At 55.4% G+C, this 22,899-nt stretch overlaps 1 protein-coding gene across 1 annotated transcript in view; it reads left to right on the plus strand.

Moving 5' to 3' along the window:
• The first annotated feature begins 894 nt into the window (after positions 1–894).
• The window catches only part of RAP1GAP2 (RAP1 GTPase activating protein 2), a 203,587-nt gene continuing 181,582 nt past the window's right edge, over positions 895–22,899 (plus strand). Inside the window, exon 1 of the mRNA XM_053662728.1 lies at positions 895–916. The gene's annotated coding sequence lies outside the window, so the exon portion shown is untranslated. The remainder of the gene's footprint in view (positions 917–22,899) is intronic.

Raw genomic sequence — 22,899 nt, forward strand, 5'->3', positions numbered from 1 at the left:
GGGGGTTGTCAGGCTACTGGGAAGTGTAATCGTAACTTAGACACATTGTCCGGTTGTCCTGCAGAAGGGTTGTACCGCTGACACCCCCACTGGTAACGTAGAAAGGGGCTCCTTTGTACTGATATGCTTGTTCTTGTTGTTCCCACAAAACTGTAAACTCCAGGAGAGCAGGGATTAAGTCTCTGGTTTATCATCATAGGCACCCAGTTAAATGTTGAGTTAATTAGTGGAGGCACAATTCTGCCAGGAGAAGGTGGCCAGTGGGAGAGAGCCTTCTGTGTTCACCTTGGGCAGCCCAGCTTCCCCCATCCCTGCTGCAGGCGGACTGTCTGTCTGGAAGGTGGTTGGGACCCTTGACCTGCTGAAGACCTAAGCCTGATGTTTGACCCATGACTCACCCCGCCTTGTCCTGCCGTAAAACCAGGAAGTCCAGTGTCTCATTACTGTAGGGGGCTTGGAGAATGGACCCTTATCTGGTGCTTCAATGCCCCTGCCTACCCTCTGCTTACATACCCCCAGTGACAAAGGACTCACTCCTTCCAAGTGCTTCCTTTCAACTTCAAACGATCAACTTTTAAAACGCTTTTCCGTTGACTGAAACCTGCTTCCTGTCATGGCCTCCTCTTCAGGGAATTTTCACTGTGGCCCCTGGAAACAAGGCTCTCCGGCAGATAAGCGAGGGGGTGGTATTTGGGACAGGTACCTCACATCCATGTTTTGGCAGCAAGCCAGGCCATTTCCCCAGAAGAGCTCTGCGGCGCCCTGCCTGCCTCCCTCCTCACTGTCTCCTGTCCCGCAGGTACGTACAGGAAGGGCGTTTCCGCATCGAGGAGAGGACGCTGACAGCCTTCCAGTGGCTCTACAGCCCACAGCACCATCGCATCCTCAGCCGTGCTGACCTTGAGTCTCCTTCCAGGTAAACTGATCTACGGCTCTAAATTTCACTTTTCGGCCAGACTCCAGGCCCCCACAGGTGGCATTTATGTAGCCACATTGGTCCCTAAAACTGCATCGGGGAACACTTGCCCTCATTCGTGGAGAGGCCTCATGGGTTCTGGAAAGAGTTTGTCCAGCCTAGAATGCACTGAATGATTAGAGGCAGCTCGCTGCCTCTGCTTTCCCCTCTGTAAAATGGGCATGACCATAGTCTTCTGTCTATGAGGAAGATCGTGAGTCTGGAGTGAAGGGCTGCCTGCAGAGAGTCCCAAAGCCAGGAAATCCACTGGTTCCTCTTCAAGTGGGAAAATAGCAGCCAGATTTGCTGGGCAGCCCCTGCTTTGACCTGGGTGGAGGCAGCCCAGCCTTTCTTGTGATGAGCTGGGAGATGACGGCTTTTCCTGGCCTAGATTCCTGTTCCCAGGCTCCTGCCCAGTTTTTAAAAAATCCTTACCTGAGGATATGTTTTTTGATTTTATAGAGAGGAAGGGAGAGAGAGAAATATTGATTGGTTGCTTCCCATAGGTGCCCAGACCAGGAATCAAACCCCCAACCTTTTGGCATAAGGAGTGATGTTCCGACCAGCTGAGCCCCCCGGCCAGGGCCCTGCCCACTTTTTGCTCATAGTGTACACAGGTGTGACCAGTGTTACTGGCCTCTACAGAGATCTCCCGGGTGGCTCTGCTGCCGCCACATCCCTTCCCAAGGCTTTGGCCAGACCGAACCCTGGATCTTCCTTATCACTTTCCCCATCAAAACTTCTTTGTATCATATTTTAAATGAGCAGAACTCTTGACACCAAGGACGAACAGGTCTCTCCTCCAGGGGTGGTTGAAGGGAAGAGGATGGACGTGATGTCAATGGGTGGTGCATCATGGCGCCGTGGGCAGCCGGAGAGCAGGATGGTGCCTGTGCCACAGCTTCCCACACTCGCTGCGGGGATGCAGTGTAGATGTGACGGAAGGCTTCACCTCACCAGACAGCTGCCCGGAACCTCAGTTGCCTGAGAGCAGTGCATCTGCTCCCTGTGACCTCACTGATGATTTCAGAAGGTCCAGGAAGCAGGGAGATGAGTGGTACTCTGGATCCAACTCTGCCCAAAGAGGAAAAAATCATTAGATGGTGATGTGGAGATGACAGGAACCTTGGGAAAGGTGACTCAGGCCGCCTGAGAACACTTGGTGTTGAGGGAATGGGTGCCCTGGATTCCAGAGGTGGATTTCAAAGAATGTAGAGAAAAGATGGGTATTGGAGTAGGAGTTGTGAGTTCCAGCGATAAATGGTTCTTTTCTTCCCACAAAGCCTTGCAGGTGACACAGGAACATGAGCTGGGAGATGACACGGACAGGGAGGTTGACCAGTGAGCTGCCACTGGCTGAGTCCTGCTCAGCATGTCTGTGAGTGGTGTGGTGCGGAAGGATGTGGAGAGCATGCTGGTGCCTTTGCTGATGGCAGGAACTTGGCACCATCACAACAGCTGAGATGTCAGAACTGGGACCCACACTGCCCTGGGGGCTGGATTCCAGGTCCTGCCAGGTGTAGGAGGTACCATTTAGCAGGGACGGGGGAGAAGTCTGTTTTGGCCTCCAATCCTGTCTGCACCTGGGCAGCAGGGCGAGGGATCAGAGCTGCCCGAGGGGTCCAGTGGACCAGACGCTTGGGTATGGCCCCATGACTTAGGTTTTAAGAAAATGCTCGCATGCGGAGCTGCAAGAGCTCAGGGCAGAGTGCAGAGCGAGGGCGGGAAGGACCTGCTGCTCTGCTCTGAGTCTCTGACTTTCAGTGGAATGTTCCTTTGATTTCCGTTCATTTATTGGTGGATGGGAATTGCACACATTTCCTCTGCCAATACTGTGCCAGATGTTACCCTTGAACGGCTGAGCAGATTGCCTTTCGGGGCGATGGACCAGACTGCTGAAGGGACTCAGACTGTGGGCTGGCCACCCCACCTCCTTTCTTCCTTCCACCTGCTGCAGGTCGGGCCCTGGGGTTATAGTGCCTTTTGTTTCCAGGCAGACAAGGACCTGCCTCCACGGGGCACACTTTCTAGTGGGAGGGACAGACTGTAGCCGCAGGGACAAGGACATTTCAGAGTGAACTTTTCAGAGCGAGGAAGAAACTAAAACAGGGCACCAAGATAAAGAATGACCAGTGGGCATGTGGAGCTTCGGGAGAGGTGGAAGTTCTCTCTGAGAAAGTGACGTGCAAGCTGAGTCCTGAAGGACACAGCGGGGTGGCCACGTGGAAAAGGTGCTGGTTGAATGGATGGTGGGGAAAGGGCTCAGGAAATGGGGTGGAAGAGGATCCCTGCGGGAGGAACAGCTAGTACAAGGCCCTAGAAGCAGAACTCAGTTGTGGCCAGAGTGAGGCCTGGCCGGCAGACAGAAGCAGGGCCGACTTGCGGTGGTGAAAGGCAGGGCTTTCTAGCTCGGAGCGCTGCCTGAGGTCAGGTAGGTAGCCCCCTGAGGGAGTGAGTGTCCCATCACTGGGGCGCGCACCCCATATTCAGAGGCTGCCCTCCCGGAGGTTACGGAGGAAGAGACTTGGGCAACCCAAAGGCTGCCTAGAAGATTCTTCGTCCCTTCAGCCCCTTCAAATTCATGAGTATGCCTTGGTTTGGACGAAGCTGAGGAGATTTGTGTGGAGTGAGTGAATGAAAGCTCCAGGCTGCCAGGTCCAAGGCAGGGGCAGTTTCAGAGTTCTGGCATCCTTGACTCTTCCCACTTCCAAGTGCAGACAGCACCGTCCCCCCTCCCAGGTCCCACCCTTCTGAGAGCTGGGGATGGCCCTAGAACGTCTTCAATAGACCAGGAACCCATGGATCCGCCTGCGCCTCGGTTGCCCACTGTCCTGCCTCGGGGTTCCGTCCTCCGGGAACTTCTCTGGGCAGGTGGGCCATTCCCGCCGTTCTCCCTTGGGTCCCTCGGTCGCGCCGGCCCCGGCCGCGCCTTTGTTCCCGAGGAGCCGCCTTGGGCAGTCCGGATGGTGTTCGCTGCGCTCAGGATCCGCGGTATCCCCCCCTCCCATCCCCGGTGTCCTCGTCTGCCCCGGCGTCCGCCCTCCCACTCCCTCTCCGGCAGCTGCGCGGCGGCCGGCCCGGGCGGCGGTGTCTCGGGGACCGGAGAGCGAGGTGGGCGCGGCCCGCAGTCAGCCGGCGGCGGCTGGAGCGACTCAGCTGGCGGCCGGGCACAAACTGGCGGGCGGCGGGCCCCCCAGGTGCGCCGCAGCTGCAGGCGAGAGCTGCTTGGGGCGTGCGGAGCCGCAGCGGGCTGTGCGCGTGTGCGCGCCGCGGTGACGGGGCACGCGCGGGGCGGGCGGCGAGAGCGGCCCGCCGCGGGGGAGGAGGAGGGGGCCTGGGTCCGGATGGAGACCGCGGACGTCGCTGTGGCGGGCGCACAGGCGGAGACAACCGCCGCGACTGGCTGTTGACATTCGGTCCGCATCTCGGAGTGAACCTGGGCGGCGGCGTCACAGAAGGTCAGTAGGTCCAGGGCTGGGCGTGAATCCCATAGTCAGCCTGGAGCAGGACGCGAGTCCTGGGTGTGACTGAACGTGGGGTTGGGGTGTATGTTGTGAGTGTAAATGCGTGTGTTTGCAAAGAGAAACCCAGTCCATATCGGCGTGTGGGAGCTCCGTGCTGCGACTCGACACAGCGCTTTGGCGTAACAGGCTGTGTCTGGGAGGTGGGGTGGCTGTCCTCAGAACGCACGCCGGCGGGGCACTGCGCACGCACACCGGGGAGAGGGCTGAGCGTGCCTGCCTGAATGTCGCTCAGCGCCTGTCAAAGTCTCTGGCCAGAGAAGCTGCCTGAGGCGGACGTCAGAGGTGGGTGTTCACAGGTGGTGGTAGAAGGAAAAAGCCAGGGACCTCAGGAGGACCCTGTGGCTGGGCTGGGTTGTTTTGTTCCCCTCCCTTCCCCGCCCAAAGGTCACAAATGCCACCCCATCTTTTTTCCAACTTGTGCCTGTCACAGGGAGGGGAGTCAGGATGGTGGGGTGCTGACCGAGAGGCCTTCGTGGACCCTTGGGGCAGGGCCAGCCTCCAGTAGATGCTCAGCCCTAGGGAGAGACCCGGTGGTGGGTGTGGGGGAGCCAGCTGGGCTCGGTCCGGGGCAGATGTGTTCAGGGGATCTCGGAACTGGGTAGAATCAACTTGTCTTTGCCACCGCCAGACGTGAGCGTCTGTCTGGACCTGCAGCGGGGACATCCTGCTTTCCCCTGTTTCTATAGCTCCCTCTACACCCTTCCTAACAAGCTGAAGGGCATTGACACGCAAGCGGGGTTTGGGCTCCAAATTAAGGCTCTGCCTCTGAGCGGCCTCTGTCAGAGCGGCTTCACAGGGAATAATGGGGTTGTCCTGGGCTGGGCACCAGGACTCGCTAGTTTTTTCCCTGCTTTGTGACCCTGGGGCTGCCCCTTTAGCCCCACCGGCCTCAGTTTCCCATTGAGGGGGGAAGGCCCCCTCCCCCCAATTTTCCTGGGGCCGTGAGGTATAAACAGAAAGCTCACCCAGCTGGGGCTGGGAGGTCGAAAGACATCATCTCCCCCAGCAAAGTCCCATCTCTGCAACTTGGGCAGGAGTCCAGGGAGGCTCTGCCCTCCCCTCCACGCCTGCCCTGAGTTTTCTGAGTCCAAAGGTGGGTCAAGGTGGGTGGCTGCTAGATCTGGCCACTCAGGCTTTAAAAATCTACCTCAAGTCCCCCCTCTCTTCCAAGATGTTGGGGGCGGGGTGGGGTGGTGTCTGGGGGGCTTGGTTGGGCCTGGGATGGGGACTGCAGGTGAAGAGCTACAGAAGTTTCTGGGCAGAGGCAGATGCTAAACTTGGGTAGAGCCGGGCTCCATGTAGCTGGGACTGCTGCTCAGCCCAGGGTGGTGAGACAGTTTGGCGGGAGGTGGCCTCAGTTCCAGAGAAGAGGACTCTTCTGCTGCGGGCACCCCCACACCTTCACCTCCCTCTTTCCCTCAACCCTGTCTGGATGAAATGTGGCTGAACTCCAGTGGTTCAGAATGACTTGAACTTGAGGGGAAGGGACCCTAGTCAGATGGTGGTGGCAATGGCACAGCGCAGTGGTTGAGCATAATGGCTGTTGTCACTCAGACCTGGGTCCACATCCCAGCGTGCCACCCCCCCCCCCCATTCCCACGCTCCCTGCTGTAATTCACCTGTGTTCTGCCAAAGCAGAACCCAAGAAGTAGACTTGGGAAGTGGTCCTAGGGGATTAGGTGGGGCGAGAGGTACGGAGGAGAGACAGGGAAAGCAGCATGGGGACGCATTTGTTTTATTATCGCCACCGCCCTGCCCCGAGCTGCCCTCTCAAGGAGCCTGTGGAATGCGTTTCCTGTCGGAGAGAAAAACAGGGGAGCGGTCATCCACTAGCTCAGTCCCTCAGTGGACAAGGATACCCCCATGGACATGAACTCCTGTGAGATTCCAGACACTCGGGTGTGAGGCCCCACACTGCGGCTTCGGAGAAGGCCCGCGTGGCCCTGAATGAAGCTTTGCTATGTGGCAGCGGAGGCTGTGGCTGGAAGCCAGCGGGGAACTCAGCGGTGGTTGCCGAAGAGGCTGGAGTGAGAGCTGGGGCCCAGAGGGTTTGAAGTGGCACACTGAGGTGTCCAGCACACTGCGTGACCTTGGGCAAATCACCTAATTTCTCTGAACCTCTGTTTCCATATTTGGGGGTTGTGAGCATTAAAATAAGATATTTGTTAAATTTTGAACATGATGATGGGTCCCTAGCAAGAGCTCCATGAACGGAGCCTTTCTGTGTATTTGGGAAGACAACGTGTTATGGGTGGTGGCTCAGGTACCGGTTTGTTCAAGTGGCAGAGGAGGCTGGCTGAGGTGACCACTGAAGGCCTTGCTCCTGCTCGTGAAATCTGGGGCTCCAGCCCCAGACAGCCGACCTGGTCAGTTCCTCCTGGGGCTGTGGCCTTGTCTCCCAGGCCCCCTGGAAGGGTCTGTTTAACAGTCTGTGAATGGGAGCTAGCAGTGCCCCGCCCCTGGGCAGGCTCCTCGACATGCCTCTTGCCAGGGTCTGTCCCCGGAGGACGTGGGGCCCAGGAGCAGGCAGAGGGGACCAGCAGGCTGCTCAGCAGCAGGTGCTTGAGGGAGGCGTGGAGGGAGAATGGATGCTGGCGTTTGGAGCTGGCAGATGGCCGTGGGCACCCGTCTGGGCCACAGTCAGTGGGAGGTAGGGCAGGGGTATGGGACAGAGGGCGAGAAAAGATGGGAGGCAGGAGGGGAGGGGAGAAAGGACCGGCAGCGGGTGGCCGAGAACGATGGAGGAAACAGCACTGTGGGGTGAGCTGGGCAGCCTTGGTGCAAGGACTAGGGGTGTCTGGGACGGTGGGGTCAGGCTGGGCCTGCGGGGGAGTGATGATGGGGTGGCATGAAGGAGGGGAGGCAGTGGCTGAGAATTAGTTGGGGGGTTGCTCGGGCATAAGCCAGAGAGAGTAGGCTTCATATTTCAGGGTACGGTACCTGTAAGCCTCCTCGTTCTCCTCCCCGAGGTGTCTGCCTGTCCCTCCCAGGCCACCATCCTCTTTGGCAGGGGAAGTGCTGTCTGCAAACACTTAGGTTCTGTTGTGAGAGGTGATTGGAGAAGGCGTGGACGAGTCTCTGCCAAGGCCTGTTGCCATGGTACCATGGTGGCCCTTGTCTCCCTACCCTCTCCCATCTCTGAGCAACGTGCCACCCCCTCGGGGAGAGGCTGAGCAGTGGGAGGGTGTCCAGCTGCCTCTCGCTCATGCACAGGCGGCTCAGGCTGGCACACAAAGGCCACTGCGTCCATCCTTGGCCTACAGGCAAGATCGCACCTGGGCTAGAAAGTGCAGCAGCCACTGTCTTTATTGTCATTTAAAGACTCCTCTTGACCCCTGCAATTTGGGCCTCATTTCATTTTTAGTAAAAAACAAAAACAGCAATCTACCCATCCACCTTCTCCTCTTTTCAAGAGGGCATCTTCGTGGAGCCAGATGGCATGCTCTTCTTGCTCACACCTTCCTCAAAGCTTTGGTGTTTCTCTAGTGGGAAGTTCTGCCTCGAGTCTGACCTCAGCCTGCCATGCTTCACTTTTTCCCCTGAGGTTTGCCACAACCCACTGGGGCTTTCGAATAGTCATAAGGGGATTCCTCTTCATCTGCTCAGGATGTGAGGCAGTGCCCTGGTCAGGTGGCTCAGTTGGTTGGAGAGTTTTCCCAGACACCAAAATGTGGCTGGTTCAATTCCTGGTCAGGGCACACACCTAGGTTGCAGGTTTGATCCCTGGTCTGAACATGTCGATGTTTTTCTCACATCAATGTCTCTCTCTCTCTCTCCCCTTCCCTCTCTGTAAAATCAATAAAAACATATTCTTTTTTTAAAAATTAATTTTATTTAGTTATTTTTCAAGTACAGTTTTTTGTCTATTTTTCCCATCCCAGCCTCCCCCGCCCCTTGCTCCCCACCTCCCTCCCATTTCCACCCCCCTTAGTTCTCGTCCCTGTGTCCTTCCTATTTGTTCCTTCAAATCCCTCCCCCTTCTTCCCCTTAACTTCCCTTCCTTCTCCCCTCTGGTCACTGTCCCCTTGTTCTCTATTTCAGTGTCTTTGTTTTTGTTTTTGTTTTCCTGCTTGCTTGTTTGTTTTGTTGTTTAGCTTCCTGTTAAAGGTGAGATCATATGGTATTTGTCTTTCAGCACCTGGCCTATTTCACTCAGCATAATGCTTTCCAGTTCCATCCATGTTGTTGCAAAAGGTAGTAGCTCCTTCTTTCTCTCTGCAGCATAGAATTCCATTGTGTATATGTACCACAATTTTTTGATCCATTCATTTACTGATGGGCACCTAGGTTGCTTCCAACTCTTGGCTATTGTAAATTGTGCTGCTATGAACATTGTGGTGCATAGGTTCTTTGATATTGATGTTTTAGGATTCTTAGGATATAATCCTAGCAGTGGAATTGCTGGGTCAAAAGGTAGGTCAATTTTTATTTTTCTGAGAAAATTCCATACTGTTTTCCATAATGGTGGTACCAGTCTGCAATCCCACCAACAGTGGACTAAGGACCCCTTTTCCCCACAACCTCTCCAACAATAAAAACATATTCTTGAGCGAGGATTAAAATAATTAAAAACAAAGATGTGCCAGTTGTAGGGGCTTCCCGAGGTGAGTGGGTTGCTGAGGCAAGGCCCATGCTCTGGGGGACCTGGCCCTAGACAAGGCTGTTCTGAGCTCTCCCCACCCCCAACCTTGCCCACTCGTGGGTTCTGGACTTGCACCTTGCTCTCAGGGCTGGCTGGTGTCCCACCCTCTTCCTAGTTCAAGTCCAAGGCTGTCAGACTTCTTCCTGGACCCTGCTGGGCATGCTGGCTGGGCCCTGCCAGGTCTGGGTTAACAGATGGCATCAGGTACAGGCACTGGGGGGCCTGCCGATCAGATGACTGGTAGTGAGCAATAGCAGAAGGGAGGACAGGCTGTCAGGCACAGTGAGGTGTGCCTGTGTGTGCACAGCTGTGCACCTGTGTCCCTGCAGGCCCTGCTGCTGGGTGGCTGTGTGTGCCTCTGTGTGGGTCCTCGAGCATGTCTCCATGTGCACTGTTGGGTGCTCCGGCTTGTTCTTGTTTTCTCTGGGTGTGTGTGTGGCACCAGGCTCTCTCCAGAGTCCTTGAGGGTGTGCCTGTTTGATGGCAGGTGATACTTTAACCCAGAGGGATTTTCTGGCCCCCCCCACCCCGACACCCTGGGTCCTATGCCCTGCCTGGTTCTGCCCTCTCTCCAGGCTTCCTGTCCCTGTCCCTGCCTCTGCCTTAAGGAAGCTGCTTCTCCCCCATGGGTGCCCACTGCTGTTGGGGCAGGGCATGGAAGGGACAGCCAGTCCAACCTCCAGCTGCATCCTTGGAGCTCGGAGCTAAGGGGGCGGGTGGGTGAGCCCTGGGTTGAGGAGATGAGTCAGGATGGCTGCAGGGGTGGGTGGAAGCTAGGCTGTGTGTCAGCATGCTCCAGGACACGTGCACCCTCCCCCTGCAACCCTCTCTCAGAAGCTCGGGCACCAGTGTAGCAGTGTGAAGGCTCTCCCAGCCCTGCTGTCCATGGCCTCTGCCCTGTGGCTGGGGGAGTGTCTGGCGGGGGCAGAGTGGTCTCTGGGTGTCCCCCTGGGGGCCGGGCCTCCACATACTCCTTGTTGCTATAGTCGTGGGCATTTATGGGGCTCTTCCTGTGCCCGGCCCTGGACCGCACAGTGCACGTGTATTAGCTCACTGGCTCCTCACAACAATCCTGCGAGGTGGGTTCTGGAAGCATCTCCATCCTATGGGAAGTGGAGGCTCAGAGACGCTGGGTTACTTCTACGAGGTCACACAGCTAGTGAGTGAACCCAGGTTTATTCTTGACACTCACTGCTGTTTCCTCCACTCTCTCTCTTTTTAAGTCCTCACTGGAGGATATGTTGGTTGATTTTTAGAAAGAGAGGAAGGGGTGGGGGAAGAGAGAGATTGATGGCAGAGAGAAACATCGATGTGAGAGGGAAACGTTGATCGGTTGGCCCCCATCCTGGCCCTGACCTTTCTGTGTATAGGGCGATGCTCCGACCGACTGAGCCGCCCAACCAGGGATCTTCCCCCCACTCCACAAAGTCGGATCCATCTCATCCTTTCATTCTCTCCTTCAGAGAGGCTGTCCCAGCTCCTCTCTGTAAACAGGGCTCCTCACCGCCGGTCCCTTTTGATAATGTCACCGTATGGTAAACACCTGTGTAGCGTTGGCCCTCTTTCGTTTTCCACCTGCCCACCCCCTAAGTCCTCCAGGGCAGGGAACTGTCCATCTGGTTGACCGAAATAGCCTCTGCCTCAGTAGAGAGCCTGGAAGGCAGGAGGGATACAACAGACAATTGATGAAAGAATGAATGAACACGGGAAGGTACGTCTGACGCCCTCCCCTCCACTGTCCCTCGCACAGGAGGGGCCACCGCAGAGTGGCAGGGAGCACAGGCCCTGCAGCCAGGCAATTGGATTTACGTGTCGACTCTTCCACTGTTCTGGTATCTCATGCTGCATAGTAACCACCCAGAAGGTTTTGGTCTAGAATGATGGTGGCATTTATTCAGCCCAGGAACCCACAATTTGGGCAGGGCTAGGTGGGTACACGTGTTTCTTCTCGGCCACTGTCATCAGGGTGGCTTGAAGTCTAGGGGCTGCAGTCGTCTGCAGGCTCAGTCACTCTCGTGTCTGGCGTTTGATCCTGGCTGCTGGCTTGAGGCCTCAGTTCGCTGCCACACAGGCGTCTCCCTGGGTTCTGTCTGGGATTTCTCACGGCACAGTGGCTGGTTAAAGAGCAAGAATCCCAAGAAAGAGCCGGGCGGAAGCTATTTCACCTTTTCTTTCCTGGTCGTAGGAATGAGGCGGCACCACTTCTGCTGGGTCCACACAGATCCACACTGCACCTCTTTTTTAAAATCTTCACCTGAGGATATGTTTTATTGGTTTTAGAGAGGATGGGGTGGGGGGAGGGAGAGAGAAGGAGGAAGTAGGTGGAGGGAGAGGGAGAGAGAGAGACAGAGAGAGAGAGAAACATCCATGTGAGAAAGTAACAGTGGGTGCTTCCTGTATACGCCCCAACCGGGGAATCAAACCCACAGCCTAGGTATGTGCCTCGACCAGGGATCCAACCCACAGCTTTTTGTTGTATGTGATGATGCTCCAGCCAACTGAGCCACCTGGCCAGGGCAATCCCCCACCTCTTAACGGAGGGGTATCAATGTCACATGATGGGAAGAGCACGTGATATGGGGGACATATTGTGGGATGGTGTGGCCACTTGGGGAAATGCAACCCACCACAGCTGCTTACTAGGAGTGTGACCTTGAACAAATTACTTAGTCTCTTTGTTCCCCAATTTCCCCATCTCTGAAGTGGGGGACACCATCAGTATGTACCGTGAGGGTATTCCTTTAGTAGTGCTCTCACTCCCACCCACGGATGCCTTGGCACAGGTGAGGTCTAGGTTCGGATTTTCACCAAAGGACAGGGTCCAGCCCCAGTTCCCCACCCTCTCTCATGTCATACAGGAGGTGCCTTATTGTGCAGAGCCCTTCTGGGGGGTAGTAATGGGGAGAAACAAGGGCACCGTGAGTACAAAAGACCTTTTCTGTCTCAATTTACTGTGTCATTTGGAGTCAGCCCTTCTGAGGGACAAGTTTGATAGAGACACCATGATGCTGGGGCCCCAGCAGGATTTCTCTGGGCCTGGGGGGGTTTGGGGGAGACCCTGCTAGAATCCCCATCTTTATCCAGGAAAATTTGGATAAATGAATCATGAACATGCTGTGTTTGAGCTGCAGGCCTTTTACAAAACCGTGTCTAAGGGATCTCCCTGCCTTTCCTGTGTCCCCCCCACCTGCCTCCACCTGAGTCACCGCTCATCTGCCAGAAGTATGACTCCCCATCCCAGGCTGCACACGTGGGGGAGGGATCTCAGGGTTTGCTCATCCTGGCCCAGGTTGGGGCTGCCCCTCAGCTGGGCGTTGGCAGGAGGCCCAGGAAGAATCACGGGGTTTGCGCCAGCCCAGCCTGGTGTTGCCTCACGTCTAGCACTGCCCTCTTCGAAGCCTGCTCTGCACTGAGCCTCCCCTGTGAGAATGCAATGTGGCTGGAGGCAGGGCTTCTGGGTTTCAGTTCTGTTGCCACCACCTACCAGCTCTGTGACACTGGGTGGGTTTCAGCCTCTCTGAGGCTTTATTTTCTCTCCAGGAAGAAGGACATGGTTGAGGTAAGGACTAAAAGAAATAAAAATTATAGTATATCTGGGTAATGGGAGATTCTCCTGAAATGATCAGTTATTCTTTACAGATGAAACAAGTGAGGCGGAGGGAGTTTAAGTGGTTTCCCTACAACTACATTAAGCGTCAGACCCAGAGCTGGAACGCAGGTGTTCTGATACCAAGTGGTTGTTACTCATCTCCTGCAACACAGAGAATTACCCCCATCCCTCAATCCCTTTTGCCAGAGGGCAATGTGGCTGCCATCCTAAGAAATACCAGCAGGAGGACTCACTCCCCCTTTACCTCTTTGCACTACCAAACTTACCTGTAGAGGGCGCCGATGTCCACCTTCTGGCCCATCCTGATGCTGAAAGTATGCAGGTGAGAGTCTGCAGTGATAGGGGAGGGTTGGAGCCATCCAATTGGATGGAGGGAGAGCGAAGAGTTGGCTTTGTGGTCGCTTTTAGTAAGGATCCCCTTTAGATAGCAGCTAGTGCCCAAGACTTCCTACAGAAGACTCTAGGGCTACCAGTGATAGTGGCAGTATTGTAGTAGACTTCATTCCAGTATTTCTCCCTGGATCAGAATCATCTGGGGAGTTTGTTAAAGACACAGATTTCCTGGCCCCACCCCAGGGCGATGGAATCAGAACTGGAGCAGCCGCACTAGGTAACACGACTACAGGTCTGAGCCAGGCCCAGCTCTGAAGGCTTAACATGTGTTAACTCACTGTCCCCTCCAGCCCTATGAGGTCGGTACTGTCAACATCCCCATCTGTAGATGGGGAGTCTGGTCTGAGGCACAGAGACATTAAGTAACTTGCCTAAAGTCACACTGTTGGCACGCAGCAGGGCTGGGTTGGACCCCATGCTATGTAAGACCCAGGTGGTTCTCATGCCCAGTGCATTTAGAACCACACATTTTTTTCTTTTAATCCTCATCTGAGGACATGCTTATTGATTTTAGAGAGAGGGGAAGGTAGAGAAAGAGGGAAAGAAACATTAATGTGAGAGAGAAACATCAGTTGGTTGCTTCTCACACATGCCCTGACCGGCTGCACAGGCATGTGCCTTGATCAAGGATCAAGCCCCTGACCTTTTGGTTTATGGGGCAACAGGCCAACCTTTGGAGCCGCACCCACCAGGGTAGAACCGCTATTTTAGAACTCCAGGCCCTCCCCTTTTTTATCTCTTTTTGTTTCCTTTTATTTGTCATTTTAAATGGTGTCTGTGGCCTTTTTTTTTTTTAAAGAAAACTTATAAAATTCAGAAAAGCAGAAAGAAGAAAAAAAGTCATGATCCTTAATGTTGTGCCCTGAACAGTATGGCCCTGAGCACATTAGCCAGCCTGTTTCATTTCATTCTGAGATTTTCTGTAAGTCTTTCCCCATTACCTGAGCTTCCACACCCACTTTGTACTGGCTGAGAGGTGGTTGGGTGATGCTGTCTTTCTTTAACCTGCCCCCTCCTGTTGCGTACGTGGGTGGTCCCCAGTGTTTCATAATTATCACAATAATGTGGTAGAGACGCTTGAAAGTACAGCTTGGCTCACATCTGTGAGTTTTTTCCTGTGGGATGGTGTGGAATTGGAAATGGAGTTGCCAGGTCAAAAGGCATGCATATTAAAATAACCCTTTCAAAGCATACTATCCATACAGAGAAGGGCACAGATTGTGAGCATTCAGGTTGATGAATTCCCACAAACTTGACACACACGTGTAACACCAACACTCACATCCAGAAATGGGCCAAGATCTGTATTCTAGGAGCCCGGCTGGCATGCATGTAAGGATTCTATTTTGTATTGCCAAATTTCCTCCAGCAAACTTGTATATTGCTCTCGTTTGAGGTTTTTTTAAGATTGAAGCACAAGCTTTGTTTCAAAAGCAGAGTGGATGGCAACACCATTTGGAGTCAGGCCGTGAGGAAGAGATGCTGGTCCTCCCTTTCCGGCATAAGAAGAGGTGGTCCCAGGACTGGGATCAGGGGTCAGTTTGAGCTCCAAATAGGTTTTAAAGAAGCTTTTTAAAGAAATGAGCCTTTGTAGCTTTTCCCCCTCTTTTCCCCCTCCTTTCAGAGCAAACCATCCATATAATTAACTCTTTTAAAAAATATTTTCATTTATTTATTAATTTAATTTTAGAGAGAGAAAAAAAAGGAGGGAGAGAAACATCGACGTGTGGTTGCCTCTTGTGCGCCCCACACTGGGGGCCTGGCCTGAAACCCCCAGGCATGTGTCCTGACTGGGAATCAAACTGGTGACTGTTTGGTTCACAGGCCGGCGCTCAATTCACTGAGCCACACTAGCCAGGGCATAATTAACACTTTTTAATCTCTAAATTATAACATGTTCATGGTAAAAAACAAGTAGCACAGAAGGACATAGAGTAAAAAGTCCCTCCCCTGAGATTTCCAGTTCCAGCCCCATCTTCAGAGGTGACCTGCAATCTCAGACCATCGCTTGCATTTCCTTCTGGAAATTGTCTAGGCAAGTATGAGAATTTAGATATTCATCTAAACTCATGGGATTCTACTCTGTGAGCTGTTCTACATCTCGTTTTCAAGAGTCTTTAGGGCATCGCTATGTAATAGCATATATGAATTCTACCTCCCTCTTTCCAGTGGCCACGTAGAGTTCTACTGAGCTCATACGCTTGTTCCACGGCGGGGGTGGGGGAGTGTTACATGGCAGTCTCTCAGGTTACTTTTTTGTATTCTGCTGTTACAAACAGTGATATGATCAACACTCGTGTGCAGAGATCTTATCACCTTGTACGAGTTTACCTGTGGAATAAGTTTCTAAAAACAAAAACATTGGCATGAGGCGTATGCGCACTGAAATTTTTGAAAGATGTTGCCAAATGTCAGCGAACGAGTGGCAGCCGCACCGGTTTCCTGACATCTTCATGCCATTAGCACTTTTTTTTAACCTTTACTATCTGATGGGCAAAAGCGATACCTTATTATTGCATAACATTTACAGAATTACGGTACATTTTGTAGCTTCTCTTGTCCGCCGCCATGCATTGCTAGTAGCCCTCCGGCAGGCCGGCACTGTCGGATGGAGCGGAATGGGTTGTGCGACCCCGTGTTGGGTCCTGCTCCGGGAACCCAGTTTCCACAAGCACTTGTCCTGCAGGGTTTTTTTTTCTTCTTTTTTGGTCAGCATCTTGCATTTTAGAACTTGCACAGTAGGAAAGTCAGCCTAGTCATTGAGATAGTGAGCCTGGGGGAGCAATCTGTCATTTTATCTCCATCCCGAGGTGTGAATTCCTAATTTTTGTGGGTTTGCTGGCTCTAAGTGCCACTGCGCCCTGTTTTTCTGGTGATCAGAGTGTCCTTCTCTGCCACTGTCCCGAGTCCTCACCTGGCTTGTAAAGGAAGCAGAGGCTAATCTAGCCTCTTCTTTGAGGAAAGCTCAGCTGAAACCCTCCAAAGAGTACAGGACCTGCTCAAGGTGATTCAGTGGTCGAGCTGTGAGCAGAGCCGAGCCCCATCTGGGTGGCACTGGTGCCAACTGATGCTGCCCGGAGTGGAGAGGACCTAGGCCAGATGATAGAGCGCCTGCCTCTCTCGGGGCATCTGTTTCCTGAGTTCCAGTAACTGCCTCAGCCCCCCGCCTGGGAAGGGAGCTTGTCTGTCTCATCTTTCAGCTCCCTGGGGTGGCTGTGAGGACAGAGCTGCCCCAGCAGAGGAAACCACACTGTCTCCCCCTTCCCTCCTGCCCTCAAAGGCCCACAGACACGATGGAGGGGCTCCTGGCAGGGGCCTGGCTGCCTTGCCTCCTCTGATCCCAGCCAGCTTTCTCGGCTCCACATTCCTCTAGAGCCCAGAGAGCCAGGTGGGTCTCCTGGAGCTCTGCCCTGGGGTTGGGACTCTGGCTGAGACTTACCCCTTCAAGTGGCACTAGGAATACCCACAGGCCTCCACCAGAGAAGCTAGAGCCTTGTGACTTGTGTTTCAGAGTAGGTTCTGCGGAAGCGTTGAGGAGCAACCTTGGGAGGGAAGGAGCCTGTCTGGCCAGGTGTTGGGAGGACTTGGCACCGGCTCTTTGCCATTTCATCCTTGTTCTCTTCCAGTGGCTGAGCTGAACTTTACCCTTTCAGGGCCTCAGTTCTTCCATCTGTGCACGGGCACTGCCTCCGCTGTGCATTTCTGTAGGTTTCAGAGTCAGTGGCACCTGCTGACGCTGCTCATCGTACAGAGCAGTGGCTGAGAACCCGGGCTCTGGTGTCAGACCTAGCTGTGTCACCATTGTGCCCGCTAAATTTTGTGAAGGTCCTCTCTGAGCAACACCGTCCCCCTTTGTAAAGTGGGATAACAGTGCTAGCATCTCAGAGGGCTTGGGAGATTGTAAAGAGTAGGCTATTAGCTTGGGGCTGGTCCACAGTAAACTCCCAGAGACAGGCATTGGCCCTGGCTCCCCTGTTCCCACAGCTTGTCCTCACGTCCGCTCTGCCCTCCGGCCTCGCTGAGTCAGCGGAGGTCTGGGAGGAAGCTGGGCTGTGCTTGACGGGAGCCGGAGGGCCTGGCTCAGAGTGCTTCTCTTTTCTCTTGGCTCACAGTCTCTCCCAGAGAGCCCGTGGACCCCCTGCTACCCACCCCACACAGAGGCGGGGTCAGAGCAAGGGTGGCAGGGAGCTGAGCAGGGAGGGGCCGGGACTGTAACAGATAGTAATTGTAACGGCTCCCATAACAGTGTGGGAGCCCTGCGAGAAGTGTTTACGTTCATTTATGATCTTGTGAGGTTCACGGCAGCCACCCACGTCATGCAGGAGATGGTGAGGGAACTGCTGGAGGTCACGCGGCTCTGAAACTTGGGGGCCTCACCCCCTCCAGAACTTACAGAATAAAACTGAAAAGCCCTTTGGGGCTCTCCCTTCTCTCCAGGCCCTAACTCTGGGGAGCAAGGAGGGAATGGTCCCTCCTGGGCTCTCTAAAGTTTCCAAATCGCAGTGGCCTCAGGGAAGTCCAAGGCACTGTGAATTCTGTGCCCTTCCCTGCCAACGCAGCCAGGCCACTGCTGCTCCTCAGCCAGGTGTCTGAGTCTCATGGCTCAGTGTCTTTTGTGGCTGCTGTGCCAGGGACCAGAGCCCCCGGCCGAGAATCTGGCCTCGGTAGCAGCAGCTGAAGCCTTGCTCCTCCTCTCCCTGCCTGGTCGCTCCCTGGGCCCGGGCCTGCATCATTCCCGGTGTGTGCGCACGGGATCTCTGTAGGCTGGGAGGGCTTCTACAAGAGCATCTCTCAATTGTGTCTTCCCCTAGAACACACGTGATGGACACTGGGCATGCACGGTCACATGTGTGTAGAGATAAGATGGAAGTCCAGAAAACCCACCTCTTTCTCTCATGTGAAAGCACATCAAAATACATTCCAATATTGGGCTTGCTGTGAATGCTCTCTAACTGATAAAAAGGAAGGTGATTTGCAAAAGGAACTTTGTTATTAGTAACCCATGGGGCCCCTGGGTGGAGACTGAGTGTTGTGTCTGGCTCACCCTGGTGCCTGGGCGCAGGGTGCAGTGTTTGGCCAGGGGTCAGTGTCGGCCTTCCCGAGGGGGCTCAGCCTCCAGCTGCTGCTGGGCTGCTCGTTCTCGCCCCAGTTCTTTCACGAGTCAAGCTTCTTATCTTAGTCAGGACTTCCTCAATGGAGAGGGAGAGAAATCCACCTCCTGCTGGTGTTAGGAGCAGAGGGACCCAGGGTTCCGCCCTGCCTCTCAGCACAGCTGGATCCTGCAGCTCAGATGCTGTCCTCAAACCCTGACCTTTGTCACGTTCCTGTCTGCGTCAGTCCTCCCCCCACCCCTGCCTCCTCTGTGCTCTCCACCCTGTGGTTTAGCAGCCCTAGGGGCGAGAGTGGGGGGAATGTGTTGGGAGTGAGTCCTGCTGGGTCTGCCTAGGTCTCCTGCCCACTCCTGAACCAGGCTCTGGGGCCAGGAGGGCGGATGTCCTGGTTGGCCAGGGCTGGCCAGGTGCCCCTGCCCCCAGGGCGGATGGAGCACAGAGCTGTTTTGCTCATGGAGAGGCCAAGTGGCTGCAGGGCAGTCAGGACCCAAGGTATCCAGGGTGCCGGGGTGTGGGCGGCAGTGGGGGTGAGAGGTCTGGGTGTGGAGTGGACATCCAGCAGGGAGCTGGGGGTCTGATGCAAACCCGGAGGGTGAGCCACATGATCCTTTCCTTCCAGGTGGGTGGGGTTGGAGGGTGTGGCCTGAGCTGAGAACCACTGGGCTCCTGCTAAGAGGCCCGCTGTCTTGGAGGAAAGGACCCCACACTTACCCCCCACAGCCCTGACCTGGGTCAGGACCTCGAAGCTGCTCCCATAGCCCACAGAGCTCCCCACCGCAGAGGAGTCAAGAAAATAGAAATGTCTGTGCCATTTGTCCACAACCTGGGGTGGCCCTCTGGCACCACCGCAAGGATCTGACTCCCCGAGTGGCAGCGGGCCCCAAACAGGAAACTGCAGGGAGGGTGGGCCTGGGAGAGAGGCCGATGTGGTAGCCACAGCGGCTTCATTTCCTTTTCCCACTGAGAGGGTGCGAGAGGGGCCTGGCACTCCCATGGGTCCGCCTGCCCTAGTCTGCCTCGGCGTGTGCGCCACAGCCCTCTCTGGGCTGTTTCGGTGAGTGCCTACTGTGCGCCTGGGGTGGCCAGCACCGGTGCACGCAGAGGCGCCAGTGCAAGGACAAACACACACATACGCAGGCGCCACCTCCCACACTGCTGGCATGAAGTGTCACTGCTGACTTCTGTCTAGATCTTGGGGGTGGTCTGGGCAGTGCAATCCGTGCCCGTGTCTGGTACACGAGAATGTACCTTGTAGACATGCGTGTAGCCTGAGTGCGTGCCTGAGTTGTACATGTATGTTGATGTGCACACATGCAGGCACATGCGTCTGCATCCACGTGTGAGCCTGTGTCTGATGGGGAGTTGCATGTGTACATGGTATGTATGTGCAGGTGTCTCAGGTGTCTGGTAATGTCTGTATGAACCTGAATGCGAGCACACAGTACCTGTGCATGTGCGTAGCTAATGACACACACATGTGAGTATGCACACACCTATGTGTACCTGCAAAACCTGCACACAGGTGTGTGCACACACATGTGCCCCTGTGCCACACATGTGCAGGCGTCACTGCACTAGTGGGGCTGGTTTTTCTGGTGTGTGCTGAGCCATGTGGAGCAGGAAGGCAGTGGGTGTGAGGGGCCCAGTCTGCAGGACTCCCTGCGCCTCCCAGCCAGGCCCAGTGCAGGGATCCTCAGCCCTCCTCTGGGTTCTGTTTGGGGCTGAGCTGCCAACTTGGGCTGTGGTGTAATCTGCTGGCAGATCCCCTTCCGGAGCTGTGGGTTCCTCTGGGCGTGGGGAAGCTGTCCTCTTCAACGTCCCCTGCCTGTCTTGGTGCCTCCCGGAACGTAGGACACACCTCCTAGCCCTGTGGCCTCATGCACAGGAAGTATAGGTTGAGGGGGCAGGCCTTGGAGGAGGTGCTGTGCTGGGCACCCCGCCCTACATCGGTGGCCCGCTGACCCCGCTGCTGCTGCTGCACTGAGGCCACTTTGCCAACAGCCCCAGGGACATTGCTGGGACCTGGGGCCCTGTGGCCACAACCATGTTTGGCAGGAAGCGCAGCGTGTCTTTTGGGGGCTTCGGATGGTGGGTGACAGGTCGGGGGGCGGTGGTTGCAGGGGTGGGGGCTACTTAGGTGTGCAGTCTCACTGAGCACTGCCAATACCTTGGGAAGAGGGAGCTCAGGTTGTCCCCGAACCCCGGGTCAGCAGGGGCACTTTCAGATGCCCAGCTGATGGAGAGGGAGGGTCTTGGGAGGGGCATCAGACACTGTGAGCCCCTGAGGGGCTGTCCGCTGGGTGCAGCCTTCTAGGGAATTCAGAAGGTCAGAGCTGAAGCGGTGTGAGTGTGGCGGTGGGTGGCGGGTTGAGTGTGTGTGTCTGTCATGTGCTCCCATACATGTGTAGGTGACTCTGTGATGACGGTGCGTGTGTGTGTCCAAGATTGTGTGGTGTGCATGCCTGCAGCTACTGGTCTGTGGGTCCACAGGTGAGGTGTGTGCCTGGCTGGGTGGGCGTTTCTCTGCGTGTGACCATGTGTGCACACTCTGTTTCTGAGCAGGTGCCAGTCTCTACCCCTGGTCGTCTGTCCCCGTGTGTGCTCTTCTCTGTGCAGGTGTGTTGTGCTGCTCCCGTCTGTACCATCTTTGTGACTTGGTGGCAGGAGGAGTCTGTGGCCTGAGGACCTTTGGAGCTGCCTCCTCTCTGCAAGGGGTGAGCTGTGAGAGGAGGGGGCAGGCCTGTCCCTAGAGGCCCCTCCCCTCTGGCCCCCCACCCAGGGCAGTCAGCCCTGGCTCTGTCCCAGCCTGAGCTGCAGGGTCTGGGCTACAGTCTCTTGCCTGGCCCTCTGGACCACCTTTTGCCACTAAGCTACTGTCTGGGACGAGGAACAAATGTTTCCTTCACGAGGGGGCCAGAACACTGAGGTCAGAGCTTGTCTCTGGTTACCAGCTGCTGACAGCTTCTCCTCAGCTGGGGAACAGGGTCTAGTGGTTTTCATTATCGGTTTCCTTTCAGCTTCTGGGCCTGGGGCGTTGTCAAACACAGGTTCACACTTTTGCAGAGAGGGTGGCTGGGGGCTGTGCTGGTGTAGGCGCTGGTGGGCTAATGGGCAGCACGAGAAGCCAGGGAGACGGGGAAGGAGGCACGGGGGGGGGGGGCTGGGAAGAGGCGGGCTCTGTGCCTGAGGCTGAGTCCTCCATCCCGTGTGTGTGCAGCTTTTCGTTTCCCCTTTTCTCCTCTCCGAAAGCACTTTGCCACCATCCTCTGGTAGGCAGGGCCTCTGGGTGCTCCACATCTGGCAGAGGAGGACAGAGAGGGTGAGACAATGCCAGGGGTGGCACCGTGTGGCCTTGTGTGTGCTCATAGGCGCTTCCCGATGATCAGGCCAAGGGGCTGCTGCCCTGAGGGTGGGGGTTTGGATTTGAATCACCTAGTTTGCTTCCTGGTTGGGGACAGTATGTGAGGCTGGGCTTGGATGTGTGTAGGGCAGGGCCCACGCTGTGACATGGTGTCCTTAGAGGCCCACCCTTCTGTGAGGGGTGTGGAGCCGAAAAAGGGAGGCTGTGCTTGGCACATTGCATGTGCTCAGTAGGTGCTTATGGAATGACTGAGGTGTTTTGTCCACGGCAGGGATGAAGGTGGGGGCTCAGTGAGCTCAAGGGAATGGCAGGGCTTCCTAGAAGGGTCGGAAGGTTAGGATGGGGGTCATCTGGGGATGGCTGTCAGCTGGCATGGCATATCAGTTGCTTGGGGACTAAATTATGGCTTTCTGGAGCCCTGGTCCACTGCAGGCAGTGAGCAGAATCTTGTGAATGGTTATTTTAAATCCCCATTGGAGGCCAGGGAGACACAAGCTGACGGGGTGGGGAGGGGAGGAAAAGGAGGAGAGGAGGTGCCAGGGAGAACCTGGGGTCTTTGGAACACAGAAAGGGAAAGGTTCAGTGTCACAGCCACTGCCCTATCTTCTGTCCTCAGCCCTGCCCAGGCCATAGGCCCCGCCCTCCCAGGGCCACACCCCCACCTGTAAACCCTGCTTGTGAAGGACTGCGGGGCAGCTGTGGATGTGAGGGACGTGAGCACTGGGGTGGGTTGCTGTGGCCCAGAGTGCTGGGGAGCGGCGTGGGGGCGGGGTCAGGAGGGGGCCACACCAGGAGCCTGGGTTCCAGTGCTGACTCCACCCTGACTCACTGAGGAACTCAGATGGGACACTTCCCCTCTCTGGGTCTCAGTTTCTCCAAGTGTAAGTGGGGGGTTTCTGCCTTGCTTACAACACAGGATGCTGTAAGAATTAAAACAGATCCTTTGAGAAAATTTAAAATGTAAGGGCTTATAGTTTGGGGTTATAATTAGGTTGCTCTGGGTTATAAATATTACAGCAGAATGTGAGGCTCTGACTCTTGGGTCCAACCTACCTTCATAGGGTGTGTTAACTGGGAGAGGAGGAGGGTCTGCATTGCAGAGGGGTTTGGGGGCCAGCGAGACCCTTTGGGACCAGGTGTGGAAGCCCCAAGGATGGGATCCAGGAGGCAGGAGAAGATGCTGGGAGGGCCCCGGACTGGGAGCCTTGGGTGTGGGTTGTTTTGCTGTTGGGAACTGATATCTGAAGGTGCTAGAAAAACAGATCTTTTGAGGTATTCAGGGGTCCTTACAGAACACCCCAAA

This window comes from Artibeus jamaicensis, unplaced genomic scaffold (assembly GCF_021234435.1).
Source record: "Artibeus jamaicensis isolate MK-2021 breed Jamaican fruit bat unplaced genomic scaffold, CSHL_Jam_final contig_2790, whole genome shotgun sequence".
Classification (NCBI taxonomy): domain Eukaryota; kingdom Metazoa; phylum Chordata; class Mammalia; order Chiroptera; family Phyllostomidae; genus Artibeus; species Artibeus jamaicensis.